At 37.9% G+C, this 24,012-nt stretch overlaps 2 long non-coding RNA genes across 3 annotated transcripts in view; one reads left to right on the top strand and one right to left on the bottom strand.

Moving 5' to 3' along the window:
* On the top strand, positions 7 to 6,378 carry LOC110394190. Of its 2 annotated transcripts, none has more exons than XR_002435435.1 (3): positions 7 to 3,071; positions 3,158 to 4,213; positions 4,415 to 6,378. It is a non-coding gene; the product is annotated as an uncharacterized LOC110394190 (long non-coding RNA). The 2 variants fall into 2 exon arrangements; XR_002435434.1 differs by having other exon boundaries at positions 7 to 3,241; positions 4,069 to 4,213.
* LOC110394191 overlaps positions 4,002 to 24,012 on the bottom strand; it is a 60,737-nt gene continuing 40,726 nt past the window's right edge. Inside the window, exons 4-5 of the long non-coding RNA XR_002435437.1 lie at positions 19,880 to 21,310; positions 4,002 to 4,250 (exon numbers count right to left, since the gene is read on the bottom strand). This is a non-coding gene — a long non-coding RNA (uncharacterized LOC110394191). The remainder of the gene's footprint in view (positions 4,251 to 19,879; positions 21,311 to 24,012) is intronic.

The following is a 24,012-nucleotide window of genomic DNA, read 5'->3' as shown; positions in this document are numbered from 1 at the left end:
ATGTAATTCTTAGATACGTGGAATGTGGTGTTTCCAGTGTGTTCTAGTATATTCCAGCATATCCATAGTATTCTGTATCCATAGTGCTGTAGTTAACAACATATCCCATATATGGAGATTACTCGGGTAACAATATTGTCAGCGTGCGCGTTGCATAGAGCTTGTATCCCTGGACCCTGTATCCCTGGAAGCATATATGCTATATAAGATGGTGTGTTGCTACAATAAAATCGGACGCATCTCATATTGAGTTGATCGTGCGTTCCCCACGCGAGTACCGGTAGAGCAACCCTTTTGGGGAAACTTGGGGCGTTCCCCAACATACTGGGGCAGATCCTGCTGTAAATCTTAGTATAGGTTAGTTCAATTGTCCAGATCCAAAAAAGTGATTTGATTCTAGATGTCTGTAACAAGTATTTCATTGCTGATATCTTCAAGTTATGTCCAGAAAGATTTCTTTTGCCATTTATCATAGAATTGAAAGTAACCTATCTAATATATCATAAACGATAAACATCACTGAGGTAACCTGTCTGATCTAGTGACGTATTGCAAGTGTAAACTGAGAAAGTGGCAGCTCAGAGCACAACAGAGAAACATGGAGTGAGCACTGCAGAAAGATGAACAGATTCTCCTTAATTGTTTTGTTTTGTTTTGTTTTTAATCTCGCATTTCATTCCTTCTGCCTTCTTGTCTTCCTTAACTTAAGTATCTGAAAGGTGAAGTGAAGCTTTACTAGGCAAAGAACACAGTAGAACACAACAGAAACTCCGGTTGATTCAGAGTATTGCTTTCCGTCTATCAATAGGACAAGAAGCTGTAAGATTGTGAATTGTTTGAATATAGTCTGCTTATGTTTATACATAGCATGTTCTTTGTTTTCTGCATCAGTAATACAGGCTGATTTTATCATTCTTTAGAATATATTCAATATATAACATATCAAACAGGTGGCATTGAAGACTATGGTCTTCTTATCTGGAAGAAATATTGCTCCATTATTATTTCTTATGTTTCCACTCCATTTCTATTAGTTAGTCACAATAATTCTATGTTATAAACTGATTTTTAAGAGTAGAGACATGCCTCAAATTTTGTGGTGCACATTATATTGGTATTGATCCTATTAAAATTTTACCTCAGGAAAAAAAAAACAAACAAAAAAAACAGGTAAATAGGAAAACATTGTTTTAAAGGGAAAGAGTTTTGTTGATGGATTTGTGTTACACCATGATTAAACAAAGGCCTTTGATGGAACAATGTATCCAGGTTTAAGACAGGATGATTTCACCCACCTGAATTTGTCCACTCGTGATGAGAATTGAAGTCTCTAATATTTGACTCCAGTGAGAACTTTTATCTGCAAGCTATCTGTTGTGTGTATGATCATGTCTCTCTGTTATATCAGAGATGGAATTTCTAGTATTTCTCAAAATTGGAAGAATTATGCTCATTCCTCTGTACCTCTTATTATGCTCATTACCATATAACTTCTTCAGATCTCTTCATAGCAGCAGTTATCCTTCCCAGTTTTGGCTAACTGAACCAACCAGAAGCTTTGTTCAGCATCTCTCCTAGAAAACGCAAACACTGTTTAACCACTGAGATGTGAAGTAGTAGAGATTCTTTGCCCTCAAGCAAGCAATCATGTTTTATTCAAAGAAATATAGTAATGATTTCTTTTATCCACCAAGCCCCAACACCTTAGTAAAGTTCCATATTTTCTGGACTTATATTAAAAGAATTCTTTCCCTTATCACTTCTGATGCCTGAAAGAAGACAAAAGCTATCAGATATTCTTGACTCTATCCTTACCTATGAGACGTGAGTTCAGGGCGATCTGTCAGAAAATCTGACCTGCAGGCAAGCAGAGTATCAATTAAGGGGGATGTGAGGGTGAGGTGTGATGCTTCAATATCTTTCTCTACATATTGGCAATTGATTCTTCAGAAAACAGCAAGAAAATCTCATGTTGAACTATCTAAGCAGACATGTTTAAGGGCAGATAGCTTTCAAGAGGTCTGCGACATTTATTGCTCTGTTTATTACAAGGATTAGATATGTCACTTGGGCTCCTCTAAATCCAAATGCCATTATAGATGAAAAACAGAATCAATCTGTACTTCATCAGTGTGCAACAACCACAGTCCTAAGGTCCTATGATTGTTTTGTTGGGCTACTAGAGCTCCACAGTATTTCAGTGGGATATTAGGAACATAAATATTTAGTTGGCTCTGGTGCTTATCACATCTTCCATCCAGCTGTCTGCCATCTGGGCTTCATTCTTCAGGTTTATTGCTGAGAGCTACCACTAGCCATGTCCAGGTTTGTTCTCAAACACAGAGTTAAGAACATAATGGGCAAAGAAAAAAAAAAGAGAAAAAAACACAAAAACATTACAAAAGCACACAAAAAAATTGCAATCTCTGGTGCTTCATAAACACGAAGTTCAAAAAGAAAACTGCAGCTGTGAAAGCAAATATTCTGTTTCATCTACATCAGAGATGAGAAAATTACATGAATTATCCTTCAAAAATGGTTAAGAGGAAGTCTGACAATCAACTTGAGGAAAAGGAGAGGAAAATTCCTGGTCAACCTGTGATTATATCCTATCAGAGCTATAAATTTGAATCTCAGATCTGAAGAAATGTCTTTAAGACATTAGGCTGAAAGATGTGGAATTATTTCTGTGTTAATTTCTCAGTTTCCATTTGACAGAGAATCAGTTCAAGAAGGACTTTTTTCTTACTCAGAAATGACAAGAAATTTTACCTAGAGTTTGTATGTTGGATGTTAGTTACTCAAATAAGTTCCATGTAGTCATCATTAAAAAAACAATGTAAAATCTACCCTTACCATCCTTCATCTCTAGTTTTAGAACTTGTGCAAAATGTGGGGAAAGCATTTCTTGAAAAGTTCCAGTTTACTTTGGAAATCCACCTGAAAATCCAATACTGCACAAGTTATAAAAGAAACTTTCCTTTCTGATCATTCCTTGTCCTTGTCCCCTAACTGATGGAATGCAGCTGGAAGAGCTGAAGCTGCTGGAGCAAATCCATCTCCTACCAGAGGTCAGTGCATGTCTGAGAACCCTAAAACTGCTGAGAGCCCCTGTCCCTTTCTACTGTCAGACAACAACCAAATTATGTCTCCACAGCTGGATGGTGACAGCTCAGAACAGCTGAATCACTGCAGAATGTCTCAGACGTTGGTGCCCAAGGACTCACCCATCTGTGCCATTGTATGTAGGCATGATAAATCCAATAAGAAAACACTTCCTTTTAACAAAGCATGAAAGCTGCGTTTACTCAGATATCCTTTAATTAGAGCAGCTGCCACTAAAATAAGTACTTTGACTAGAAAAATAAAGAGATCTGCTATGCCTTTTGCTCTGCTCAACCCACTTGAATGTAGCCAAAACATAAGACAAATATATTAATTGAATTAATGTTTTATAGAACCAGATCTATTCAGCCACTGAGTACTCACAGACCTAAACAACAGCTCTATTAATTATTACCCAGAATTCTCTACTTAGAGCCACAGCTGTTTTTCCATTTTGCAGACATTTTTCACAAATTACTAAACTACCTAAATTAATCAAAATTCTAAGGCCAAGTGACATGAACTGGAAAGAGTTTTATCTCATAAGCTGTGTGATTCCCCACTTCGCTAATTTAAAACATCCAAGCAACTTTACCAATCAGCTTTCATCTCTTAATAAAATTACCAAAATATTGAAACTCACAGCCCGGATATCTTGATGGGGTAGGAGAGATGTCTGGACAAGCAGCTGCCATTCCTTGGACCCTTTGGAACATGCATCTAACACATTCCCTAAGCACACTCTACACTTCAATGCACTATTACAAATATCTGCCGAGAAGATTAGTACCTACTAGGAAGCTCAGATCACAAGGTTTTCAGAAACCTTTCAGTGAGATCTGGGAAGGAGGAGGCTTCATTGGGAAAACAATGAGTGATGACAAAACAGACTCAGAGACAAATGCAAGGCTTTTCATTGTGTAAAAAGATGCTGCAGCTGTCTTCACGGTTTTATTTCTTCAGAGGAGGAGTGATCTGGCATGAACAGAACTGAGGACTTGCAACTGTGTTCTTGTGAAACATAAGAGTCACCTTTCAACTTCTGTTTCTGATCACAGAGGAAATGAAACACATGAACAATACGAGATGCCACATGTAATTTTTCTGGGTAAGTCTCACTAAGCCAACACAGCCTTTCAGCATTTCTGAAAAAAAAAAAAAAAGTGTGCATTTAACTGCTAGGTTTGAAAATACTCATAGTTGCCTTAGTGAACATGTATACATCCAATTAACATGAAAAATTAGCACACCAAAACCAAGAATTTACCCCAAATCATAGGATAGACTGGCTTTTTTTTTTTTTCTTTAGGATCGAGGAGGAGAGGAGAGGGGAGGGGAGGGGAGGGGAGGAGAGGACTGATCAACCTCCAGAGATGTCATCCTTCAGGATCCACTACCACCTCTCTACCTTTGGGTAAAATATAATGAAGGAGAAAAATATATAAGTTTATTGAATTCCCCTTCCACTTCTGCCATCTTCCTCTGGTTCCATTTAGTATATCAATAATACACCCTTCAGGTTAACATGGACATGTTCTTGAGTAGAAGGCTTATCATTAATTCTCCTATGTTTCTACTGCTGAGCATTCTCACAGTCTATCTCATTGTTCTTTCTGGGAACTGAAGATGCTCCTCAAAGCTGAAGGCTTTTGTAGTTGTTTATGTTTGTTGTTGCTTGTTTGTTTTTTTATCTTTTCCTTGATGCACTCATTTTCTTGATTAGATTAAATTGGCCCTTCCCCTTCAGTATGTTTCCAGAATGCCGTTTTCTGATTAAATTAACTACAGTTTTCTGATGCAGTTTACATCACGTCAGTTTCATCCTTTGGGATTTTCAGCTGACACAGTGCCCAGAGGGTACTTTTATTTCCAACAGATGCCTGGACCATTTGTTTCTTTCACCTCAGGCAGTTGGAGAGGGCAATAAAGATAAGTGAAACAACTGGAGATCAACTGTAAACCAGCTGTAGTTCAAACTTTTCTGTAATGTCCTCTCTAAACTTCCGAGACATCTTCCTGCATTTCTTTTGTATATCTTCTTATACATTTTTTGTAGCTAAGAATGAAATGCTTGATTTTGGATGTAGCATCATTTATAGACCCAAAACAATATTTCACCATGGAAGGAACAATTGTATGGAATTCATGCCTTCAGCACGCATTTACAGATGGAGTGAACATAACTGCTTGGAATTTTGCTTTGCTCCAGAAAAGAAAAAAAAATATTCCAGGAAATAAAATCTACACTCATACTAGACACTGCAATAAACTTAGAAGAGCTTTCTGTTGTTATTTCATTTCAACAATTCTTTTAGCTATTTATTTCTTCTTCAAATTCAAAGCCACCTGCAACCAGAATCTTGTATTTTAATATGGATTACAGAATAACTAACACATTTTGAAGCAATATATTAAGCCATGGATATGAAGAGAGATGTTTCTTCAACTGCACACCTAATTTGAAGTGCTGAAAAATCTTTCTCCAATTAGGCAAAACTGACAGAAAGCTCCAGAAAAGTTCCATTATGGCAGCAATGAAGATGTCAGGAGTGATATAACTAATAACTAAAGAATGACAAGTCAGTGAAACAGAAAAAATATAACAAAAAAATTAAGATGTATTGATGACACTTAAAGGAGAAACATGAAAAGCATACATGCACAATAACTTGCTTATGCTCCCCCCACTTCTTTTTTAATTAAGCTTTTCCACCAAAAAAAATATTTTAAAGCTATTACAATGCTGTTCTTTGTTAGGTGGAACAGGATTTGAATGCCCACCATTTTTCACACTTCTTTTTACTTCTAGCTTCACCAGGAATATATCAGCACTCTGTACAAATACTCTGGTTTTATTGAATACCTTCTTCTTTCTAAGTGACAGCCTCAATCATACCAGACAAAAATGGAGTGAAGTTTGCATTAATGGAATATGCTAAACATACCATACTCTTCATTCATGGAAGAAATATTTGCATAATTGCCCTAAATTAGAGGCATTTAATTTTAAATGATTTATTAAAAGTTTTAAAAGATTTTATTCTCAATTGCATATAAGCCTTTATTGTACGTCACACAGGACTTCTCTGTTTCTTGTCAATATATTAAATTGACAGCAACTTTTCTACTTGAGAAGTTTTGTGGGGGATTTTTGATACTGTAGTAGGCACATTAATCTGGGTACTCTAACCTGAAAGGCTGGAAGGAGAAACTTCTGTGAACTTTCTGTATAGCTGTTATATGCAAACATATAAAGTTAAAACATGGTATTAATTTTAGTCATGTCTTCAGTTTCATACACCTTGATCATCTTCAACCTCAAGATGAAATAGTCTGCTTCTATTCTCAATCAAAGAACAGTTTCGATGCAGAAATGTATGTAAAAAGGGATACAGCCTCAAAAGCTGAAGGACAAATAGGAGAGTTAGAAGACATTTCCTGTGAAACTTTCTTGGCCACCTCTGCCATCTTAAAAGGAAATGATGGAAATAAGGTTTGGGAAGGACTGCCTCTGATTTCTTCTTTGAGAGGAACTTCTTATATCCACTGGGCTATCAAAACACCTGCATGGTTCTGGCCATGATAACAACAGAACCATGGCAGAACTGTAGCCTTCTGGGCTGGAAGTTGGAGGGGTATCAGCGTACTGCAGCCTCTCAAATGCCACTACACAGACAACTGAACCATGCTCTTTGTCACAGATTTCCCTATGACATCTAGTCAAATTATTTTTACCTGGCTTTTGTACCGGAGTGATTTTAAATAATATACGACAAATATCAGCAGCTATTGTGAGAAGAGATCAACCACCATTCAGATGCTTGGGCATGGAGATGTGAGAAGAGATCAACCACCATTCAGATGCTTGGGCATGGAGATGAGTCATTCAGAATCACAGAATCACAGGGGTTGGAAGAGACATCAAGAGATCATCAAGTCCAAACCCCCTGCTAAACCAAATACCCTACAACAGGTTGCACAGGTAGGCATCCAGACAGGTCTTGAATTTCTCCATGGAAGGAGACTTCACAACCTCCCTGGGCAACCTATTCCAGTGCTCCGTCACCTTTACCATAAAGAAGTTCTTCCGCACGTTTGTATGAAACTTCATATGTTCAAGTTTAAGGCCATTAACTCCTTGTCCTATCTCTGCACATCACCGAGAAGAGCCTGGCCTCATCCATTTGCCTCCCACCTCCCTTAAGACATTTATAAACATTTATCAGATCCCCTCTCAGTCTTCTTTTCCCCAGGCTGAACAGACCCATGTTACTCAGCCTTTCCCCATAAGGGAGATGCTGCAGGCCCTGTATCATCTTTGTGGTCCTTCACTGGATTCCGTCTAGGAGATCCCTGTCTTTTTCAAACTGAGGAGCCCAGAACTGGAGACAGTATTCTAAATGTGACGTTACCAGGGCAGACTAAAGGGGGTGGATCACCTCCCTCAACCTGCTGGCCGTGCTCTTTTTAATGCACCCCAGGACACCATAGGCCTCCTTGGCCACTGCTGGCTCACAGCCAACCATTCAGGCAGATCAGCATGCATGATTGGTGGAGATATGGAAGATGCCAGGAAATCTTCCCAATTAGGAAGAGTAGATGTTTTAGCAATGGCTGCAAAATATCTTTTGTCTGCTGAACTGACTCAGGCACCAGCCTACTTCAACATCAACCTGTTGGATGGAACTACTTGTCCTACACTGCCAAGTAGGACATGTCACAGCAAAGGTGCTACAGCTAAACTGGACCACCAGCCAGTTCTCCTGTCTGGATATATGAGCAAGAAGGACCTTATGATACGTTCTAATGTGTACCTACATGCCAGCTTACACACAGCAACAGGATCTCATCTCTCCATTTATAACTCTATTGTGGATAAGCAGCACCATTAAAAATGATAATGAACACAACTTTGGCTTCTAGGACCTCTAGGTTCTGTTCATCTCTCCCTGTTTTTCCATTAGATAAGGTTATTGGATTTCACTAAAGATTTCAGAAGGTCTTCGGGTAAACCCAGATTCTTTTACTTAAGGGGGAATTATTTTCTTCTAGTTACCATGAGATGAAGCAGAAGTAATGTCACTTGTTTCCATCAAATTTCTCTTGATTTAAAGCAGTATGTCTGATACCAGATTTGGGGAATAGTTGTAATTAAGTATGCTTTTTAAGCATCTTCAAATTTGTAGAATGAATTCTGTTTCAAAGTCCTGCTGATAAAATGATGTTCCATCAACGTGCCTGGGTGAAAATGGTGTTCTCTGCAGTAGAAAAAGACTTTCATTGTCTAGTATGAATGCTTTCATAACTAATCCATATGAAATATGTCATTATTTCTGAGGCATATTAGCAATGCAACTCTAATTATACTGTGTACCACAAGAGACTGAATGGAGGTAAGAAAACAGTCTTTCTGAGGATTGTTTATTTTTACAATGCAGAATGAGAAGCTAAGAAAAATATATGGTTTCTAGAAAATAAAAATCCTTAAAATGTTGGTTGTTATTTGTTGTTGTTTTGATGAAAGTGCATCTTTTGCTCTTTCTGTGGAGAAAAAGCACATTATGATCCTAGAGCCTTCTGAAGCACAAATCAGAGGATATTCTTTAACACTCTAGGAACCAGTACAGTGCAAAAAGAAGTGCTGATGTGAAAAAGACAATTTTATATAAGAGTTAAAGCAATATGGGGAAAAAGTTATGCTTATATGATTACATTTTCAAGATTTGCTTCTTTCGTACCACTCTTTACTAAACATGGCTTATCAAGGTCAAGAACAGAGATGTGATCTATTCCCTGGATTTGCCCTGTTAATGTATGAGTGGACAGGGAGCAGATCTGCTCACTATTAATTTCCAGAAATAATTTGGTTAATTCTGAATTAATTAATCCATTTGTGAATGTTGTGATTTTTGTTCCTAAGACATTCAGAAATGAACAGACAGAATCCTTCCTGCTGTACAATGTGAACTGTAGATTGTTTACCAAACTCAAACCATCTGGTGTATAGATAAACTAATACATTTGCTTTTAATCTAAGGCAATTAGGTAAATTAAATATCAACACTTTGTAAAAGAAATTTACTTACTTCTATGCCAATATACAGAGTACTGTAATACTGGTGATTTCTGAATGACCCCAGAGCCGTAACTTGATTGCACTGCTCCAGCTTCAGTTCAGCTCTCACAAGTATGGAAGTACCCTGGAGACAGACTGTCATTAATCTGTTCCCTGCACCATGACAGTCTGTATATTGGCATAGAAGTAAGTAAATTTCTTTTACAAAGTGTTGATATTTAATTTACCTAATTGCCTTAGATTAAAAGCAAATGTATTAGTTTATCTATACACCAGATGGTTTGAGTTTGGTAAACAATCTACAGTTCACATTGTACAGCAGGAAGGATTCTGTCTGTTCATTTCTGAATGTCTTAGGAACAAAAATCACAACATTCACAAATGGATTAATTAATTCAGAATTAACCAAATTATTTCCGGAAATTAAAACAGATTAATTAGATTTTCATAATCAAATGGAGATTATGACTTCTGCTATCGTGCTATTTGTTTAGTTTTAAATTACCTGTCATTTGCCATTTAGAATGAATTTAGAATGTGATATAAACTCATAAAATTATACATTATGAATAGAAATCACAAATTTTCCTCTTCAGTGAGAAATAACAAAATATCAAAAAAAATGACCATTTTGTGTTTTTTTGTTTGTTTGTTTGTTTGTTTTTGCTGTTACACTGAACCCTTTGAGTTCCACTCATCCTTCACCTTCCTTCACAGGGCTGTCACAGCCAGGAATGATGAAAAGAAAGCATAAAGATGGGTGTCAACACTGAATACAATTGTCCATGTGCTTCCTAACTAAAAGTCTGCATAGCTTCCTAAAAGCCTCCTGACCAGTGGGACATGGTTGATTATGACAGTACTTCAAAGGAAACCTATCATGACTCCCTAGCTCCAGAGAATGCAACCACAACGAAACATATTTTTAACAAAGCAGGCTCTGCTGTAATAAATTTTACATGACACATACTCATATTAAGTTATACACAGAATCACAGAATGGGGAAGTTTGGAAGGAACGTCTGGAGGTCATCTGGTTCAAATCCCCCTCAAGCAGGGACAGCTAGAGCAGGTTACCAAGATTATTTCCAAAAATTATAACTTAATAAAAATTTTCAGTCATATTACAATTCATATCTTATTTGAGAATCAAGAAGCCTAATCATTACTGCATTGTAAATTATATATTAAATCCGAATGTAGTGGTTAATGCATCCCTTTCTGGAACTTTGTAGAGGTTAAGGTGCTAGTCACAAGGTCCTGCTTACTGCCTCAAAAAAATTTCAGGTAACTAATCTAAGATTTCAGTGTTCTCACTTTTTGTTTCATTGTTTTCTAAGAAATGATCACAAAAAAAGATACATACGAATAATGAGCAAAATCATAAGTCAAGCCTGGTCCTTTTTGTGTCTGTGTCTTTCTGTAGTTCACAATAAATTTTGTTAAAGGCTAAAGACAAGGATCAGTAAGGGAAATTTTGCTATTTTGCAAACAGCAAAAGTTTACGTTTAGTAAAAAAATATGTAGAGAGTGATCAAATAGATTTGTTGTTTGATTCCCATGCAAGTAACTTTCATGACAAATAAGGCCACAGTGACTAATTTATTTAATTGGGTGACTATGTTTTTGCATTTGATTTCAGATTAATGTCATATTAACCCATTGGTTAAGAGTTATAAGAAATTTAAATAGATCAACTAGAAAATGTACACAATACAGTCTGATTCCACCTTCATCTAAGCTACTTTCTGTTATGGGTAGGTGCTGGAGGGGAAGGAATAGGATGGCTGTGCAACCATGGAATGAGATGTCAGTAGATTGAAATGAATCATTCCTTTCCTAAATCATAGGAAATTTCCATTTGATTTTGCTATAGGTGAATCATTTAGCTTGTGCCTCATCTTAGAGCTATCTCCATCTCTGACCTTGAGCTTATGGGTCTTCTTTTGCTGAATACTACCTCATTCAGTAACTTTGAATTACAATCTCTATTTTGATGACAATATATTTATATTTCAATGAAATAGGCAATATCTGAGTGATTTGCAAATTCTGCTAGATACTGCCAGAACTCAGCACCTGCAAAGGATAGAAATGCCTGTTCTGCCACTGTAGGGAGAAGCAAAATTGAGGGTAAAAGCACTGAAACTACATTGACATTTATTACACATTGCTACTTGGCATAGCCATGACATCTGTGTTCTAAAGGTTTTCTCCTAGAGAAGGCATCAGGCATTCAAAACTGGATATACAAGTGCCAAGAGAGAGCAAGCCCAGCCTCTCATCATCTGCCACCTTTTATTACATTACCTCAGCAATGTTTCTCAGACCGCAACATCCTAACAGAAACTTCTGCGCATCTTCATGCAGGTTTCTTCACTGCAAATTTTAGACTGCCACTCAACATGGAAGCGATAGGTAGATGTGAAAAGCAAATGGGCCTACAGGGTATATTTATCATTAACAGAAAACTCAACAGTAGCATCTATACAGGCCCCTCACAACGCTCTGAGCTGGTGGGGCTTCAGTTATATCTGAAGTGTCGTGACAGAGATCTTTCATATTCTCTCCGACAATTAGCCAAATGTCACCCTCGCCATTAACATGATTTGTCAGTTTCTCACCAAAAGGGCAGAAAATAGCATCATTTTCCAAGATAGCAACCTTATTTGCTAACTTTAAATTTGCCATTGTTAGCCATTTTTTCCAATACAATCCCATGGAGGCACCTCAGAGATTTTATCAAGTATGTTTGGAGTTAATCTCTATGTTTTATTTCTGCAATATTTGCTTTTAGTCAAGTGTGAGACATTAATCAGAAAGAGTGAGTGACCTCAAAAGAGTAGTTCATTATTTAAGATGAAAAATATCTCTTGGGAACTCTTCAGTTTGCAAGTTTACCAAGTAATTGATAACTTATGACTATACCAGCACTTATTAACTTGCTGCCCACATAAGCATAGCAAAAGCAGAACAGTGTTTAGATCACTAGAAAACACCACATTAGTAGCAGAAATTAAAAAAAAATGGAATTAACAGAATGCCTGGATTCTAACGTACATTCCACAATGGGATAGATTATAATATCATACATTTCTTAGGGTTACCAGATTTAAACAGTATTTCCCAGAGTCCAAGATAATAATGTATGGATGGGTAAGTTAAAATCTGGCATAGATAATTACAAGTTAGAGGACAGAAGAAAGAGCTAGAGTTTCTGACTTACTGCTCAGGTTCCCTGGTTAACAAGAGAGGTGATGAAAACAAAACTGAAAACAACAAAAGCAAGAGAGAAAAAAACAAGATGATAGAAAAGCATGAAGTGAAAATGGACTCAGTGGTTAAGGAACTGATTTAGGTTGGAAGGGACCTCAGGAAGACAGCAAGTCTCAAATCCTGCTCAAAGCATTTTTGATGCATTTTGATGCTAGATTGCATTGCACAAAGCCTTGCCCTGTCAAATTCTGAATATGCCCAAGAATGGAGATTCAGTAGCACAATTAATGCAATGAAATCTCATAGACTCATGCCCTAATCTAGCTCACTGTATTTATAAATCTGGCTTTTTAAAAATTCTCCTGAGCCATTTTTAGATATTCGGAAACATATTTAAACATTAAAAAATGAAACCTTACAATTAAAAAAAAATGCATAACATGCATGAATCATGCAAAATAATTTATGGATAGTTCAGAAAGTTGTTATTACATTAATGACTTTACATGATAACCTGTGCCAGTAGGACACTCCTCCTCCACCACTTTTATTTCATTTGTCCATAATCTGCTGTAATTACAATTAGGCAAAGTTAAAACTTCTACTTTGCCTGATAAAGAAAAGGTTTTTTTTATAATCACCTGCAAGCTTCATAGTACAAATTTCTGGAGAATGGAGGATTTGGTTATGAGGCTGGACTTTCAGAATATTCAGAAACATGCACTCTTCAGATGATAGGTTATTGCACAAATGGGAAGCTGCGTGAGTTGCTGGGGGAAGCCAGCAGGGAACATCTGCACAGAGAAGTGTCCACAGAAAACATTATGGAAATAGACTTACCTGGGGAACATGCCACCTCTGAAAAAATGTCTTTTTTTTCCCAATGAAAATTTCTGATGGGCTCAAGTTCACATAACTAATTTTCAGTCCCTGTATTTTTCATCATAGGGGAGAATTATTAAGGGTCTATCTGGACCATCTGATTTTAAAAGTACAGGGGGATAAGGAGATGGTTTATTTGGAAAAACTGCTCTTTTTTCTCCTTTTTTTCCTTCTTTCCTGATGGAAATATTTGTACACCAGTACATTTACATGATTTGTACCAATGATGCAAAGTATGTTAAAAGTTGGTTTACAGTTGCTGTTTCCAGAGGTGGAAAGCAGGGAAGAAAATGGCAGAATCAACTCTTAATTTGTCACAGAGAGTTTAAAAACTTCCAGCTTGTGAGTTAAGCAATACAAATAAATTGAACAGTTGCTTTTTTTCATCAAAAGAGATCTTTTTTATTCTCTAACTTGCTTGCAGAAAAATTAATAGCAGAAAACAAAACTGCTAATAGGACTTAAATCCAATGATTTTGTTTTCTTAATGCCAGAGAGCAAATAGGTAATGAACAAATGCAGATCTCAAGCGCTTTTGTCAAACAGAACACTGATTTTTGTGAGTCCTGCAGAAACTCTTTATGATAGTCATGGATCACCTTTGAGCTTTTAACATCTGCCCATATTTAAAAAAAAAGCCATTATAGCAGGTGGAGGAGAGAAAGAGACAACAATGAACTCTTACAAGTTAAATCAGCAGAAGGCAGAGAAATGTTCTACATCAATTAATTCTCAAAATAGCTTTATCATCCATTAATTCCTTCCTCTTATCTCTTTTATCTTTACCAGTTGTTCAAAAAACAAAAGAAACAACAACAACAACAACAACAAACAAACAAAATCAAAAACAAAATCAAAAACAACAGAGAAACAACAATAGAAACCAAACCAGTTTTGGATATATTTAAGTCCTGGTTTTGCTGCTGTGAATAGCTGATCAACAACCAGTGGCCTTTCCTGCCAAATAATTTCTGTGGTGGAACGGGTGCAGAAATTGCTTAGCCTACAGCTACCTACCTCCTGCAATTAGAGATCCTGATGAATAATTGAGGAATCTAATCTTGTTGATCTCATGTGTAATAGAAGTGTAGCTTAACTCAAACAGGAAAAACAGTTTTCATCACTCTCTCAATTTGCATCAGTGGTTAATTTCCACTAATACTGCACAATACTATTTCTCTCTTGCTATTTAATTTTTAACTTAGCTATATCTTACACTTCAGCAGGCTTGAAAATCATCATAGAAAATGAGCAAGTGCACATTGTCTCCTCATTAGTGGTAGGAACCACATAACAATTTAATTGAGTTGTTATCAAATGTATATGCATATCCTCATTACAAGATTGATGCCACAGTCTCTGCAGCAGTCAATGGCAACTGAACAGCAGGCATGTGTTAAAGCCAAGCAACCAAGGTGTCTCAGTGCAGCGGTGTTTTGAAGCTGCAATGTACATCCCTGCAGTATCCAGCACAGGAGGTAATCTGGAAGCTTTCTGTTATAATTTCATTAGGGTTATGGAGTGATCTAAACCAAAGCAGCAATGTATTGTTTATGAAGAATAGACATTGCATTGCTTTTGTTGAAAGAGCTGAGACTCTCTGAGGCTGCCACTGATACACTGACAGTCCTCTCCTAATTGCTCCCAGATGTTTGTCATTAGGAACTGAAGAAAAATAACATTTTCTCATGAAAGACTCTGTCTATACAGCTGGATACCAAGCATGGTTACTGGGAGGAGAGCTCCCCTGTGTTCCTCAAGATGTAAGGCTCTACAGGTGGATATGCTTTGAGGCTGACAAGATCTCTGACCAGGGCAAAATCTAGCTCAGAGAGGATCTTCTGCCCCCATATTCAAGGCTGTCCCTTCATCTCTATTCACTTTCATGCTGGCAAGAACAAAGAGTAAGCACCATGTCTCCCTCCCATTCCCTTTCACCAAGGTTTTCATGGTCATGTGAGTCAAGACATAGTTTAAGAAAAATCTCCATTATATGTTATTAATTATGGTTTTTTACCAGGTCAAAATGCCATAATTCAGAGAAAGATAATAATAGACTTTTCCAAATAATCTTGTAATTTTTTTGATGAGTCATCCTATAAGGAATAGCATATTTTAATGAGTTATTAAAGAATAATGAAACTGAAAAAATTGTGCCTAAAACCAAGAATATTTACACACAGGTTGAATTTAGCCCACCAGGAGTCAACAGCATACTGAGGTGTTTTAAGCAATACCAAATTGTGCTTGAAAGATTTGGTATGTTTATTTTGTTCCCTTCAAGCTGGTGCCCTCAGTGTCACCATCACCCATTGGCTGTGCCAACATCTAGTTCATTGGTAAATTTTCCACTGGCTCCTTGCCACCTCACGGTATCAGAGTGTCCAATCTAGAAAAGTCAATGGCAGTAAATTCACTACCATTACCAAGTGGCTAAAAGAATTTAAATGCAATTCCCCAGTTTTTAAACTCTTCCACCACAACCTTGTCTTTAATTGAAACTTTCTACAAATTTCAGTTTTCCAAGTTCACTTTTATGGCATAATTTGAAATGAATGGTTTTTCCTGTAAAGGTTTTTATAACCTAAGGGAGGCCACGTCTGCAGGCAGTACTATCTCTTTGTTGAACAAACAGGGTATCTCAGTACATTTGATCCTGTCTGAACCAGTATCAGCAAACTTTTAAACAGTGTTTGGGAACACTTGCTCTGACTTTAGCTTAATTGTATTTACCTTAATTGTGTTTATCAGCTAGACAAGTTTAAACACATGATGGGGCCTGCTAACAGAGAAAATTTAACAAAGAATTACAGCTTATAACACACAATTATCATTTCAGTGCAAGGTAAGTTGAGGTAAGAATCAAAGAAAAGTGTGTGTGTGTCATCATACCATTATCTGTACCTAGTCTCTATCTTTAAGCAAGCCGGATGAAGTCTGAGCCATTCTCCAGCACTGATATCATTAAACCAGACCTCATTTCCCAGACCTTCTCCTACCTTCTTCATATAACCTGTAGGCAACTACAGAATCATTAAGGCTAGAAAAGACCACTAAGATCATCTAGTCTATGGGTGTCCAACCTTTTGGCTTGCCTAGGCTGCACTGACTCAAGAGGAATTCTTGTGGGCTGCATATATACATAAGTTGTTCCAAAAGTAATGCCTTCTGTTTATCTCCATGGTAAAGACAACAGATGCAAAGAGATATGACAAAGACAACAGATACAGTAACACTGTTTGATTGAGCAAATTATCAACTACAAAACAGTACTTTTCCACAGTCACCACCATTAGCTATGCATTTTTGCCAGTGATAAACAAAAGCCTACATGTCACACTTGTAAAAATCTCTACCAGTGGACGTGACTCACTGACACTGTTGTCACTGCTGAAGCGCACCACCCATCACCTCACTGTGCTCACATCCACTGTTTGGTCTCTACACACATTCAGAAGTGTTGATGAAAGTAAATGGGTGTCATTCTTTCCACGTGGAGGAATTAAGTTCCTCACATTTCCTTCATATGCACTTCCATGTCAGACACCATTTTGTCAGACTGCTCCTCTGCTGCCATCTGTCACACGGCAACAACATTTAATGGAATATTGGTGGAAAGGTTCAGCCTCTACTGCCATAGCAGCAACATCTGACTATGACACTGTGAGCCAACATAATAAAACAGGAGGCATTACTTTTGGAGCAATTCTTGTCAAATATATAATATAGTTAATGCATAAAAAGTAACAAAACATCTTCATTTTTAATGTTTTTTATTAAAACATACAAAACAGAGCAACAAGACCATAAAACCGGTGGGATATGCTACCCTGTTCTTGTGAAACTAATGCATCAGTTTGGCTCAATGGCACTGGCTGCAATTCTTAGCAAGCTCTCAAGGTGTTCGGTACAGATTTTTGATGAAATTTTATTCTTCCTATACTTCATCCATCAAAACAGTTGTTCACAAATGTACATACCTCCAAAAGCAATGACATGAATAAGGTGTGATGGTGAAGTGAGGGAAATTTCTGGTAAGAGAGGGCTTATGAAAGTCTTGTACATGATCAGATTCTGGATTGTAACTCTATACATTCAATTTGAAAATTCATGAGTAATATATTTATGTTGACTGAAAATGGAGTCACAAATAAACCAAAATTTAATTATTTTTTCAGCAATCTTGAAATCTATTCTCAAATTCCTTTATCAAAACAGAAAGCACAGTTGCATATTCTTTGCTGTTCACAGGACTGTGTTTAGCCAGTGTATCAAAATCCATAAACTTATTTGCCATAACTTCAGCTGATACTGCACTGCGCTCTCCCCATGCCCTGGTTTCAGCCCAGATGGGGTTCATAGTTCACTGATGTTCAGTTGGTGCTGAGGGGCCGGGACAGGCTCATGATGGCACAGGGCAGAAGGAGGCCACACAGCAAGCTGCGCTGCGCTACATGTGATCGGGGGGTTGAGCATGCCTGATCTAGTCCAACCATCAACCTGCCTCCACCAAGCCCATTAAATCATGTCACTCAGTCCCACATATACGTGTTTCTTGAAAACCTCCAGGGACGGTGACTCTACCACTCCCCTGGGCAGCCTGTTCCAGTGCCTCACCACTCTTTTTGAGAAGAATTTTTTCCTAATATCCAACTTGAATTCCTACTGCTTGAAGTTTTGCTCGCAGCTTATTCAGCTTCTTAGTGCTTGTACACATCCAGGAATTTTGTCCATAGACTTTTATCACAAAGATGCACTTATCCTGATAGTTTTGCTGATAAAGAGTATTTCTTTTGGAGAAGTTTTGTTAAGTTCCAGTCCTGGTTGATTTGATATATATATTGGCCATGAAGGACCTTTCTCCTGGGGCTTGTTTGAAGAGTTTGCATCTTTGTTCAGAACTTCAGAGAGAAAAAATTTTGCCAAGTCTAATTTTATTTCAAAGGACATGGTAAATGTTAAATGACTTCCTGTAAGATTTTCGGATACATGGTTTTTGAGGTTGCATATTATAGAATGGGATAGTTTTTGCATTAGATAAGTTTGCATGTAAACATGGTGGCATCTTTAGATACTTCGAGAATTGTCATAGTTTAGTTAAAGTCATCTTGAATTAATATGGTAAACACTGTGAAGGAAAGTAGTTGCCTCTTTTGTCCTCATACAGTATTGTTGAGGACTCAGTTGCTTAACAGCTTTTTTGAGTGTGCTAAGATTGTGGCAAGATTTGCAGGAGAATCATTGCTTTTAGGAATTTTGCTGTATACTGTTACAATTTTTATGTTTCACCTGGCATCTGGACAGTTGAAAGAGATTATGGATCTTGCATGTGAAATCAGTGACAATGCTAAAGATGTCACATTAATACTGTAGGTACCGCAGGGAGCTGGTGAGCTTTAATCTATTCCTTCCTGTCATGTTTTCTTCTGAATATTTGTTTAGTTAGTAGCCATGAAATTAACAGTAGTCTGGATATAATCGTATTTATTTAGCTTCTTCCTGTAGTCCTATACAAGCCAGTAATATAAGCTATAGTTATGTTGCATCGTAAATGCTACATAAAACATATGTTATTAGGTCTTTTTTATAAAATCTTTACAGCAATAACTACTTTTTACATGTTGTAAGAATACAGTAAAATAAAAACTAAATAACAGTTTTTATATCTATACCAAAATTAGAGCCTTTCATAAACCTAATCTAATAAACAAGAAGAGAAAATAATTGTCTTTCCTGCTGAATCTCAACAAGCAGGGATAAAAATAAAAAGGTTTGTTAATATAAAGTACTCTCTAATAGATTCCACTACATAAATTGTCTCTACCTGCAGTATCACTTTTTTGGCTTCCACCAACTACTAACTCATCAATAACTAACTCATCAGGACAAGTGAATGAATTAGAGATTTTCCCCATACCTGCAATTACAATGAACATCAGTGATTGCGTGACTCCTTTCTGTAGCTGCCCTTGAGATGAAATGCACAGGCAGTAGCAGAAGAGACAGGTAACCTGGGAGGAGTATAGGGATGCTGCTAGGCTGTGTGGGGATGGGGTCAGGAAGGCCAAGGCCTAACTGGAACTGGAACTGGACTTGGCAAGCGGAGTGAAGAAGGATAAGAAAGGCTTTCATATATCAACTGATTAGTAGTATAACAGGTATTTTATGATAAAAGAGATTCTTTTATCAACCGGAAAAGGAAAGTCCAAGATGCACACCTGCTAGTGAGCAATACAGAGAGACTAATAACAATGGACAAGGAGAAGGCTGAGGTACTCAACAATGTTTTTGCCTCAGTCTTCACTAGCAACTGCTCTTCATACAGCCCTCAAGAGGATGGTTCAGAAGGTGGGAACTGGGGGACTGATGCCTGTCCCACTGTAAATGGAGATCAAGTTCACAATCGCCTGAGAAACCTGAACATCCACAAGTCCCGATGAGATGCATCCCAGAGTCCTGAGGGAATTGGCTGATGTAGTCGCCAAGCCATTCTCGATGATATTTGAAAAGTTATGGCAGTCAGGTGAAGATGACTGGAAAAAAGGTAACATAGCACCATTTTTAAGAAGGTTAAAAAGGATGACTCTGGGAATTACCAACCTTTCAGCCTCATCTCTGCGTCGGGGAAAATCATGGAACAGATCATTCTGGAAGCTATGCTAGGGCACACGGAAGACAAGGAGGTGATCTGAGGTAACCAGCATGGCTTCACAATGGGCAGGTCCTGTCTGACCAATCTTGTCACTTTTTATGGTGGGCTGCAGTGGAAATGGATGTGCTAGAGGAAACAGGAGCAAGTTTCCAGGAGATTCTTCAACAAAGCACTTGGCAAAGTTTATTTCCCAGAAATATTTTGATAATATTGAGGTGGAATTTAAATAAATAAATAAATAAATAAATAAATAAATAGGATTTTTTTTTTTAGCCATTTCCATTTTCCCATTAGATGTTCCCATCTTGTTCTTCAACTCTTTTTCCCCTCTTCTGTTTTAAGCAAGGTGTCTCAGAACAGCTGCACATGTTTGTCAAGTGCAAGGCAATATACCTGGGAGGGATGACAGAAATGATGAAGTTGCTGGAGCTCTGAACAAACAACAGTGTCTGCTCATGGCTGTCATTGCTTTCATTACAAAATGTTTTTTTTTCAAGAGAAGGGAATTTTTTTTCAAATACCTCTTATGCTAGTAATTTGATTACTTAAGACATTACTTAAGAATATCTAAAAGCTTTTTCAGCTAAAGATTATATACTGACATAGTGCAGTCATTGTAAAATACTGAAATGAGAGAAGTTAATAAATAAGACACAGCAATGAGAGTGAGAAAGCATTCTCCAAGACATTAGCAATGCAGTATTTCCAGAAATGTCAAACTTTCTTCCAGAAGAAATGTTTTTTTTCGAAGGCGATACACATTTGCTATAAGACACCACTTAAAAATACAGTGACAGCTACACGTCAGTTTTACTGCCTGTCCTTTCGTTTCTTTCTTTTTTTTTTCCAGAAAGATCCTCAATTTTCTTCTTTAGGTCACAACCACAGGTATCAACTTGGACCAAATTCAAGCCCTGAACTCAGGGAAGAGGAGTTATACCTAGTTCTGAAATCAAATGACCCAAGTCGTTCAATTTCCTGCAGTGTCAGCTTAGTAAAAAGTGCAGTTCATGCAGGATACATGTAGGAATGAACACTTGACAAATTAGGATTTCCACCTCGGGAGTCATGCTCAACTAGATAACATAAAACTTGTGTTGCTAGTGTGGAGAAACCACACTGACCAGGAAGTGGACACATCTATAATATTTTCAAAGTTTGCCCGACTTATTTATATTAACATTGGAAAAAATGCTAAAATGGACATGTAAAAAAAGTAAAAGGACTCCACTTGTTCTAATGAACACTAACCATTATTTATGGCTTAGTAGTAGCAAAGAAAAAGAGCCGAATGTTCCATTAGGAAGGACAATTCATTCACTCACCACAATGTCTCTAACAGCTTCTGCAGCTGGAAACAAAGCACCTCTGGCTCCAGCCTTGCTGGGAAAAAAAAAAAAAAGCATGTAGGGAAAGAATAAAGAAGAAGTGCTAAGGGTAGAGAAGAAACCTGAAGGCTTGCCCAAAAGTAATATCCTTTAAATATATCTCCAATCTGGGTTGGCACAATGCCTGTTGTAATTTTGACAGCCTCTGCATTGTCAGGACTTGCTCTGCTACTTTTTTTTCTCAGGAAAGATGAAAAGAAAAGGTTGCAGGAGTGTAAGAAAAAAAGTTGTCCAGTTTATCAGTTGCCATAAATATTTTATTATGATGCTCATGTCTCATTCTTACCAGTAGGGCATTCAGCATACATTTTTTGTTATAATTTTCAAATTCCAGATTTATTGGAGTTGCTGTAAAAATGAAAATGAGCTGCAAACTTCATGCTGCCTTATGAGGGAGAAATTTAAGAAGTCAAAACATTGTTTTTAAAGCAAACACAGAGGAGGCAGGGTGCAGTTGTTTTCTGTTTGTTTGTTTTTAATTTGTTAGCCAAAACTCCTCTTGGTTTGTTGCCGAAAAAAAAGGAGCTGTCTGAGTGTTTCAAAGAAAGAAGAAGGAAGGAAAGAAGGAAAGAAAGAAAGAAAATCTTATGAACAATGTTAGAGTTTAATCTGCCCTGTTAAAGATAACCTCAAAATAAATAACCCACTACGTCCCAAACAGCTTTTCTCCCTTCACAAGATAGCCTCAATTTCCACTGTAATATCAACTACAGAGTGCCTTCCCTTCTGTGGTTTCTTCTTCCATTCCTCACCAAAAAATATACAGAAGACAAGTTTACTTGCTCCACAAAACACAAACGTACTGAATGTGCAAGTAATTTCATCAAGCATAATCTGTAAGTGCTTGTTCATATGAAACTATTGCCACAGCTCAAGCAATTACCAAAAGGCAAACCATAAAAGACAGTATGCTTTTAATAAGCAAGATTACAGTCTTCAGGGTATATTTGATTATCTTTACACAACTGTTAATCGTGTAGATGTTGCAGCATCGATGATTAATACTGTAGGTGCTAATGAAGTGTGGGCTTCTTTAATGCTTTTAATTCTACAAGGAGAGGCTCATGCTGCATCCTACTATTACACTTGTGGGTAAAAGGGCAAGCTGCATGGATTAGCGGCCACCAGTTGTGCTGTTGTAGCACCCAGCCTGACTGGTTCATGAAAGCATTGCACAAGGTGGGACGCGTACCTCAGCGCCCTGCAGGCAGCACCGTGCTGCTTCCAAGGAGAGAATCAGAAAGAGGGTGAGATGTTCTTACTGTGATGTTAAAGATTCTACAAGTTCTAACAGCTGCTGCCAGACATCTGAGGCACTGATTAAAAAATACATATAGAATCATAGAATCTTTGGAGTTAGAAGGCAGCTCCCAAGACCATCTAGTCCAGCTCCCCTGCCATGAACAGGGACATACACAGCTAGATCAGGTTGCCCAGGGCCTGATCCAGACTCACCTTGAAAGACTCCAGGGATGGGAGATCCACCACCTCTCTGGACAACCTGTTCCAGTGCCTCACCATGCTCACTGTAAAAGACCTCTTCCTTATACCTAACCCTAATCTACCCTCTTTAAGCTTGAAACCATTTCCCCTTGTTCTATCACCATAGATCCTGCTAAAGAGTCTGTCCCCTTCTTTTCCTGTTTTTCCCTTTAAATATTGATAGGATGCTATCAGGTCACCTTTCTCCTTTCTCAGGCCTCCTTTCTCCAGGCTGAACAGCCCCAGTTCTCTCAGGCTGTCCTCACAGGTGAGGTGTTCCATTCTGTGGATCATTTTTGTGGCTCTCCTCTGGATGCGCTCCAGCAGGTCCATGTCTCTCCTGTACTGAGAACTCCACATCTGGACGCAGTACTCCAGGTGAGGTCTCACCAGTGCAGAGTAGAGGGGCAGGATCACCTCCCTTGACCTGCTGGCCACGCATCTTTTGATGCAGCCCAGGATGTGGTTGGCATTCTGGGCTGCAAGGGCACACTGCTGGCTCATGTCCAGTTTGCCATCCACAAGTACTCCCCGGCTGTTTTCAGCAGGGCTGTGCTCAATCCTTTCGTCCCCCAACTTGTATTGGTAGTGGATGTTGCCTCAACCTAGGTGCAAGACCTTGTACTTATGTTTGTTGAATTGAACTCAGCCACTCTGCAGGTCCAGCTCCAGACAGCCAGCACAAACTACAGGATAGGGAACTTGATTAAGTGAAGTGGTTAACTGTAATGACAAAAAAGTCTGCAAGGGCCTTAAAAATCTATTAATATATGACAACTTTACAATAAAATAAAATAAAAGCCATCATATGCATTTGGAAAGCTTAGATTGTCACATGCCTGCCCACCCCTCGTGGCACAGCAGGACAGTGGTTTCAGAGGGTGGTAGATGTGTTCTCCCTCCAAGCCTTCATTTCCTCCTAAATCTCTTTTTGCTTTTATGGTTATAGTTCTCATTTCACTTTAAACAGGAACTATGGCACATTAAAATGATGCATTATTCCTCTCCATAGCAGATTTTAGAAGTTTTCCATTAGCTTATGTACAGTGGGATGGGATGGTGGCTACAGTCACACTGAGCTGCACTTCTCCCATGATGGCTATGATGGTTATTTCTGCTCTTGCAACTTTATCTTTGGTAATGGTCAAAGGGGAAACTAACAATTTCTATGTCTAGACAGGAAGATTTGCTTTAGAAACTGCCATCATATT

Source organism: Numida meleagris, chromosome 2 (genome assembly GCF_002078875.1).
Source record: "Numida meleagris isolate 19003 breed g44 Domestic line chromosome 2, NumMel1.0, whole genome shotgun sequence".
In the NCBI taxonomy this organism is placed as follows: Eukaryota; Metazoa; Chordata; class Aves; order Galliformes; family Numididae; genus Numida; species Numida meleagris.
Note: the sequence above shows the minus strand (reverse complement) of the source record. Positions and strands in the feature narration are given on the sequence as shown.